The following is an 8,342-nucleotide window of genomic DNA, read 5'->3' on the forward strand; positions in this document are numbered from 1 at the left end:
CTCACTAGATGGCCTTTCAAACCTGTTGTGTATAAATACACATAATTAAGTAAGTATCAAATTTATTGTTACAACTGCAAGGAAACAGAGAAGCAAATAAGCCTTGTGTGATTTTATTGGTTAGTGCATTGCTTATTGAAGCCTTAATAACTGAAACATCCTGAGTAATGCCTTTATCTTTATTACCTGATATTATGATGGAGCTGAAAACAGAAGTTTCTGGAACTGTTGAAAAGTCAAAGACCTTTGAAAACTAGTAAGAAGTTAATTTGCCCCAGGACAGTATTGAATCAAGCTGGGGAAAAAAGACCCCAGCAGATAGGTTTATCAATACTGCAGTGTTCTTTTTAACTCAGAGCCCCCTAACTCCAAGAACATTAGAGTAAGGCTCTAGAAAATCAGATGGTCTTCCCATCTGGGAAGGGGCCCTTGTTCCACTATCTAACAAAGCCAGCACCACATTCATGCTCATAGGAATGACCGATAGACAAGAGGCTTTTCACTAGGGCATGAAAAAAATTCCACTTTTCTGTTCCCTGTTCAAGTGCGTAAGATTTCATAGCAAATGCTAGAGCAGCTGAATACTTGACTGAAACAACCCAAGAGGAGGCTACCCTGTGAAGGCTGAATGCAGAATGCTCTGGAAAGCACATCTGTTTTACAGGAGACATGCAATCTGTCTCCTTCCAACCTGCATTTCTGGGTCACTTGAGACATTTAAACTGCACTTATAATTAACAGCTATTTTTAAACAGTGAAAAAAAATAGAGCACTGGTAAGGTACAAAAGCATTAAAATTGGCCCAGTTTCGCTTTTCAATAGGACACACCACAGCAATATGCTTCAAGATCAAAGAGAGCTCAGAAAAGGAGAGAGAGCGCGAGAGAGACAGGCCGATCAGTGGGGATAAATTGTTCCCATTATGATGCTGTAAGAATAGGGCTCTTTCAATTGAAACAATTTAATAACCACATTCATTACATTGGTGTCCACTTGGTTTTATCTGAGCAGTTTTTGCATAACTGGGGAACAAGTTCAATTGAGCTTATTCTCTAGAAATTAAGATGTGCGGGGTTTGACATTCAGAAATTAGGCACTAATAGTCGACAAAGCAGTTGTCTGGAGATTCCCCCTGGATGTAGTGAGATCTGTCTACCACTAATTATGTCACATGCAAATGTACTCTCTGAAAAGCCTGCCCAAAAGTTTCATTAGCTCATTTCAAGGCAGTTAAGGTTGCATTAGGTTGATGACGGGATGTCAGAAGCTCTTATTTGGAATATGTTTGTAGAGTCACTTTGCAGAGTATCCTCTGTATAGCCTAAGTATAGCAACACTGTCTGTAAACTTGTTTTTCCCTCAGCTATCAACAAAGGAAATATTCCAGAGCACTAATATTCTGTGAGATCAAGACAAGCAGAAAGAATCTTGGAGAACGCTGGAAGGGCTGATTTGACAAAGAACAAGAGGATCATTGAGTCAGCAGTTAAAACAAAATCACTAATTTTCCAGGGTTGACTTCAGCTGTGGAGATCTATGCGCCAGGAAAGTGTGGATGTTTATTTCTCCCAGCCAGCTTCCCTGAGAATGGTTACATTTACTGGTTCTCAACTGCACTATGGAGCATAATGTGTCATTTGAAGTGCAGTTTATCCTAAAATGCTACTTTAAGAAGATATTAGGATTGGAGCTGTAGGAATGCGTACAAAAGAGGAAAATTCAAGGTTTATATATGATGTATTAGATACACACAATCTATTCCTGTCTGCTTCCCTCACTAGAAGCTAAATCATGTACAAAAACATCTAAAAGTCATCTCCCTGTGTACACTAAATCCTCCTTTGTTTCCATCCCTGCCAAAAGGAAGTACAGAATCGCTGCAGCACATGTTGGGTGGCACCTTCATAATAGTGCATGTCTTCCTTTCTCTTTTTCCAGAAGACAAAGTATAAAAACGGAGAAGTTTCCCTCACCTCTGCAACAGCTTTTAAATGATGGTTTTCTCCAGGAGCCACTGCTCTTCTCCCCAGACCATTTCCCCAGATGGGATTTGCGTTATAAAACCACCACAGATTGGCTTATTGAGGAAAGAAGATAGACCCGTACAAATCACTGGAAAGATAAATAAGCTATAGAGATCAATAAATAAAAGACAGGCAGAAAAAATCAAACCCCGGCATTCCAGGCCAATTAAGATGTTATTTACTGCCTGAATTGTCGTAACTTCGACGCTTTCCTTCACGCTCACACCGTAGGCATTTGTTCTGCTGAGAGAAAGATATACAACTGATGTGTAAATAGAAAATGATATAGATAGATTTTATGTCCCATAAAACTGTTAATCTGTGCTCCACATTAAATATAAAGTACATTTTTTTATTTAGACGCTGCACTGGTATAATTAAAATAAAGTATGCTAGCTCTATTTTTCCGTAAGTCATTTCCAGCCATAGAGATCAAATAACAGGGAAGCAGCAGCATGAAATGCGGTTCTAATAGCCTGAGACCACATTTCCTGAGACTAAAACATGGGAGATAATAGTGTGAAGGTACAAATTAAATGCAAATAAAACAGATCCCTATTGTGGCTGAACCCTGGATTGGGTTTCAGTAAGGAAACTTAGCTGTTATGTTCAACTTCTTTGGAGAGTAACCATTGGCATGTTATCAGTTCTATTTTGAGTTTGTTGATAGAAACTATCAGGAAGGATTTAAGAAAACTACCTGCCCACCTTTCAGGAAGAGAACGGAAGTAGCCTGGGGCAAATCCAATCAAAATACACTGCCCGGACTGCCCCCAGGACACTCATGGCAGCTGGCAAACCCTCACTGACTTGCTTCATAACTGATATACATTTTTGTGGCAACCTACACTTGTTCCGCCAGTAGAAGCCCTTTTTAATTTCAGAGGTGTGTCAGCATGTCTTAGCAAAATTCCATTTCTGAGAGTAACTGCTCCCAAAACATCTTGAGTTTTAACACAGGGAGACTTTGGAGTCAGCTTGTGCTGCAGCTTCTGGTTGTCCTGTGCTGGAGTAAGCCTAGGGGCCATGGAGATGAAGTAGCTGATATGACATAGATGCTTTTCAAACAAGCTGGAAAACGTGACTGAAAGCGAATTTAGCAGAATCGCCCCTTCTCTCAGCTCAGTTCCACATGGATCATGTTGCTAGTGTATAAAACACTCATTGGGATGTTTGTTTCTCAGGGTTTCAAGTACACTGATGTGAAGTCATTTTTATACAATATGATCTTATTCCATACATTACTCAAGTTTGTGAGCTTGCTGATAAACAGTCTCACTCTAGCTCTAATAAAATGGCATTTGTCACCCAATGCTATAATCTGAAGCTCTCAACTTTCAGGAATGTTGCATTCTACAACTACAAATGGAGGTGAGCACATATGCAAAAATAATAAATAACTTTAGTACTCATTTCCCAAAACTAAATTTACCAGGAAGTTTCTGCAATCTGTTCCTCGTCTTGAAGCTCTACATACCTGGAAAAGAGTGAAAAGCTGCATTGAACACAATGCAATCCAACCTCTCATTCTTTATTCTTCCTCTCCATAATGAAATGCACATACCTGTAGCATTCTCCATAGTATAATGCACATACCTGTAGCATTCTCCATAATGAAATGCACATACCTGTAGCATTCTCCATAATACAATGCACATACCTGTAGCATTCTCCATAATGAAATGCACATGCCTATAGCACATACAAGATTGTATAGCAAGATGAAAAAAATAAAAAAAATTGCATATACACTAATACACACACTAAATGAATCTTTAATACAAAGACTAATTGCCCTGCAGTTTAGATATAAATGCATACATAGGGAATATCTGTAAATTTCTAAACTATTGTGTATATTACTTTAAAACCATACAGAGCACTGGGAACAGAGGTGCTGTTGACCTCCCAAACACTGGTGTGAAGACACACGCTCAAAGACTCTTTGTGGTGAGTACACCCACGGCTCTCCAAAGAAACCCAGATCCAAATCTCTTCTGAATATATCTTGCATGAGAACATGGACTTTGCAGAAGTCACTCAAGGTATGGACCTTGAACTGGAGATAGTACTATGGGTTTTCCTTGTTTTCTTAGTTTAATCACATGAGTTCTTAAAATCAGGACTATTTTCCAGCTGGACTAATGCATAGTAATAAGAAAGGCTGAGCTAGATGGACTCCTGAGAATAATCTACACTGCTGCTAATGTGAATGTGTAGGAAAGTACCACAAAGCAAAGGAAGGCAGGCAGCCTCTAGACAATAGGAAGGGCTTAGAGAGACATGTCTTCTCTAGAACCTTCAAGAGGAATGCAGCCATATTAACAAGTGCTTGCCCCATGGACACCTCTGACCTCCGAACTGATAGAAATCTGTGTTGTTTAAGCCACTACATTTGAGCTGATTTGTTATGGCAGCAATTGGGCACTAATACCCTCTCTCCGCCAAAGTCATTTTGAATATTGGAGAATGAAGAAAGTGCTGAATACTGCACCAAACAGACTCAAGTTCAAATTATTAAAAAACCTTTGTTCAATCTCCCCTAATATTGTATCAGTAGAGGACCAATGTCACAAAGTGTGGCATGATATGCTCACTAAATTTTGTGTAAAATTGGAAACAGAAAAGGATAAGACCTTTGGTAAAGAAGTGATGAAATTTTTCAGATGTGATCATAGCACAATATCTGAACATTGTCTGGAGTGCCACTAAATATTAAAAATAAAAGGTAAAAGAGTTTATATTGGAATAAGTTACATTTGCCTCAAATCTAAGGCACTTAGGGAATTTTAAAAATTCATTCTTCAACATTTGAACTTCAGAAAGTAAAGTTTCTCAGAATGACAGTATCATGCCGAAAATATTAATGTGCCAGAATGAAATAGTGTCTGTAGGAGGTGATAAAGGTATGAGTTATACCAAATTGTACTTTTTCATGGGTGTTACCATACTTCTTATGGATAGATACAGCTCATGGGCGTAAGAACACCTGCCCAAGCCCTTCAGAAAATCAAAGTCATATGCACAAACATAGCTCTAAGAAATTAAAGGACCATTTGTGGCCAAATGAAAATATGCAGTGTTATAAATACAGCTCCTAAAGATATGGAATATCTCTTATTATAGCAGAATATATTTTTTTCTTGTTGTTTTGCTAGTCCTAAAAAGAATCATTCAGCTGTTTACATTACAGGTAGCAACTTCTATCCTGCTCAGTAATGGTATGTGTCAAATAAACTCAGTGTTGTGCTATACATTACCACCCTCATAGACTCCAGCCATTAATTGATTTGGGCCCATTGGTCATCACAGTGAATGTGAGGAATCTGTTCTTCATGAAATAAAATGTTCACTAGCATATCCTATTGACATGGGCAAGATTTAAAGGATCTGCATTATTATTATTTGTTCCTGCACATGTGTATGGGTTTTCCTGAATTTCTTTATTAGGGGTAAGAAAAGAGTCATTTTATGAACGTAAAGAAAATACCCATAGATGCCATCTGTGACAAAATTGTTCAAATGACTGAAAAGACTATAGCATCAGGAAAATGTGAAATTCCGTGCCCATCATTGGGCTTTACCCATTCGGGGCCGTAGCACTAAGGAGGGAGATGCGCTTCCTTTGCACGCCTCCACCTACAGACAGCAGAGACGGCACTGCCAACAGAACCATCACTCCGCTGGCACCTTGGTAGGAGTGTGCTCAGTTCATCTCCGCAACATAGAGTCATCCTCTCAAAAAGTAATTCACTTCTTTAAAAACTGGATAGAAAATAAATATGGTGCAGTAAAATTGTTGAGGAGAGGAATCTATCTGGACATTTCACAAAACATTTCATTATGCTGACAATTCCCAGAAGTGCTCTCGAGAGCGCTTTAAGCTGAGGATTACTGCGCGGAGCTGATGGACTTTTTTTTGTAGCCCCTTTAAAAGGCAGTGAACCGTTTTTCTATTTTATTTAAATAATGCCCCTTAAAATGGATTTTTAGAGGTATAATAACTCCTTAAGAGTCAGTTATGCTAAACAGTTTCTCTTGATAGAAATGTTGTAAAACTCGTTAACTGCACAGTCTCAGATGCTGCTTGGTGAACACTAACTGACATGTGAATGACCAGAGTTTGTAAAATAAATTGCAATAGTTGTTGTATCACACAGCCAGCACTGCACAGGCTGGAGGCCACAGGGGACTCCGACCTGACAGAAAATTACTTCAAGATGAATGAAAAGTGCTTGTTTCTCTTTATTAGTTTTTAGAGAACAATGAAAATGTTGAATTGTTTACAGAGGGCTGATTAAATGTGGTCAGCAGGGCCATGTTCCTGCTGCTAAGTGTTGGCCTCCCCCTCCAGCCAGCCCCCAGCCTCCACGCTCACGCACCATGCCATGCTCAGCCCCAGTCCTGGCCTCACCATTTGCTCCCTGCCACATGCATCTTCTTATAGGCTATTATGGCTGCACATCTGTGTGTGAAATGTGCTCATTCTGACATTCCATTGCTACTCAGCACTGCAGAGGCCTTTGTTGAGTAAAACACTGTTGTCAAGCCTAACAAGCAGGTCATGCAATTTGCTGGACGCTGTGGCAAAGAATAGCCTAGGATGAATTACTGCAGCTCAAACAATGCTCATTCCCATATTGGAATACATATGTATTTCTTTTGTTGTATTGCACTATAGAAAGTCATGAAATTTTGCTTTTTCAGGCTTCAATTTTTAAAAGAACAAAGTTGAAACTAGGTATGGTCAGACTACCACAAAATATCTTTTTGTTGTATTTACTTAGGATAACTAATGTCTTATGACTAACGGAAAAATGCATGAAGTGCTTTAATTGGTCATTTGGGGCTTATATTCCATTTGTATTGAGCAGAAAAGTACAGTAAGAGGACAAGTATTAACCACTATCATATCTGTCTGCTTGTTGTACGTAAAGAGATTGTCAGACCAGGGCATTTAGGAGGATGTTGTGGTGAAGGATTCTCACTATGTACTTCCACAAAGTGAACAGCCCTTGAGGGAAAGAATTATGAGAATTCATTAACAAGCATAAGCCACACACAGAGGAAGTCTTTTTACCAGACCAGCTAAGTGAATCAGATTCAGAGATGTTATGGTAAGTAAGGAGAAGGAACTATTTCGGCTTCACAGGCTTCAGGGGCTTATCACCATCTTAGCACCTAGTGCCTCCCTCCCTCTCAAACATGCGCACAGAAACTGGCAACAGTGGGCAGTTCCCATGCTGTTTGGGACATTGTGATGGGATCCACAGTGCACGCTCTTGATGTGCACGCGGAATTCTCTTCCCTTTCTGTGCAGAACGTGTATCCTGAGCCTATTATGTGTATAAACAATGGCATGTGTAATTACCTTTCTAGGGTGGTAATTATTCCACAGAATCAACAACCAGAGTTAAAGCATGTTCCCCCAGAAGACATTTGGGGATCAATTCTGGGTCAATTACATCAGGCTTTGATTTATCACATGGTGTCAGACTGTTTAAAAAAAAGAAAGTTTAAAAAAATGCTTTATGAGGTAAAGGCTAAAGGTTTAACTCAAACTGGTTCATTTCCAACTTTGTTTTCTCCCAATTGCTCTGTACTTCCCCCATCCTCAAAACAACAGTGATTTCCTGGGTTTTTCTCTGTTAGAGAGTGTGTTGTTCAGAAATATTAACCGCAATGAGTCTGGACTTCATCCAGATTTGATTTGACTCTCTACACACTCTTCATATACATATACACAAGGCATTAGCACTTTTTTTCTGAGATACAGCTGAAGAACAGAGGGTGGAGGGGTAAGAGATCAAGCTTCAGAGTACAGCTCTGGATATGGATCCCTATGACCTAAGCATGTTACGTTCTTCTGCAGTGGATGATGTCTGCTGCCCATGGATGGTATGAGAACTGAGAGGATTCACGTAAAGCACTTGTTCCCCATGAGTTCCTAATGAATGATGTGATTACTGTTCTACTAATAGACCAGTCAAAGAATGAGAAAGGGAGCTTCCCCTCCAAAGAGTGGTGAGGGCCAGGGCCAGAAGAGAGTGAACATTCGTACAAACAGCCAGGCTGAACTGTGACCCCAAAACACTCTTGGTGAGGTCCAGGGGACTAGACTGTACAAAAAAATATTCCCTTTTTTTGGCTTTTTCTCAGGGTATTGACCATAAAGTACAAACCAATAAAGGTGCTATTATGGGAGGGGGCCCTCTCCTTGTCTTTAATACATTCTTAAAAGAGCCATAGTGGAAAAGGCCACTTTACAGTCCATGATCATACATGTTTACTGAATACAGATGTAGTTTTCACAGAGCT

The sequence above is a fragment of the Peromyscus californicus genome, unplaced genomic scaffold (genome assembly GCF_007827085.1).
Source record: "Peromyscus californicus insignis strain IS unplaced genomic scaffold, ASM782708v3 Scaffold_18__1_contigs__length_77618521, whole genome shotgun sequence".
Classification (NCBI taxonomy): Eukaryota; Metazoa; Chordata; class Mammalia; order Rodentia; family Cricetidae; genus Peromyscus; species Peromyscus californicus.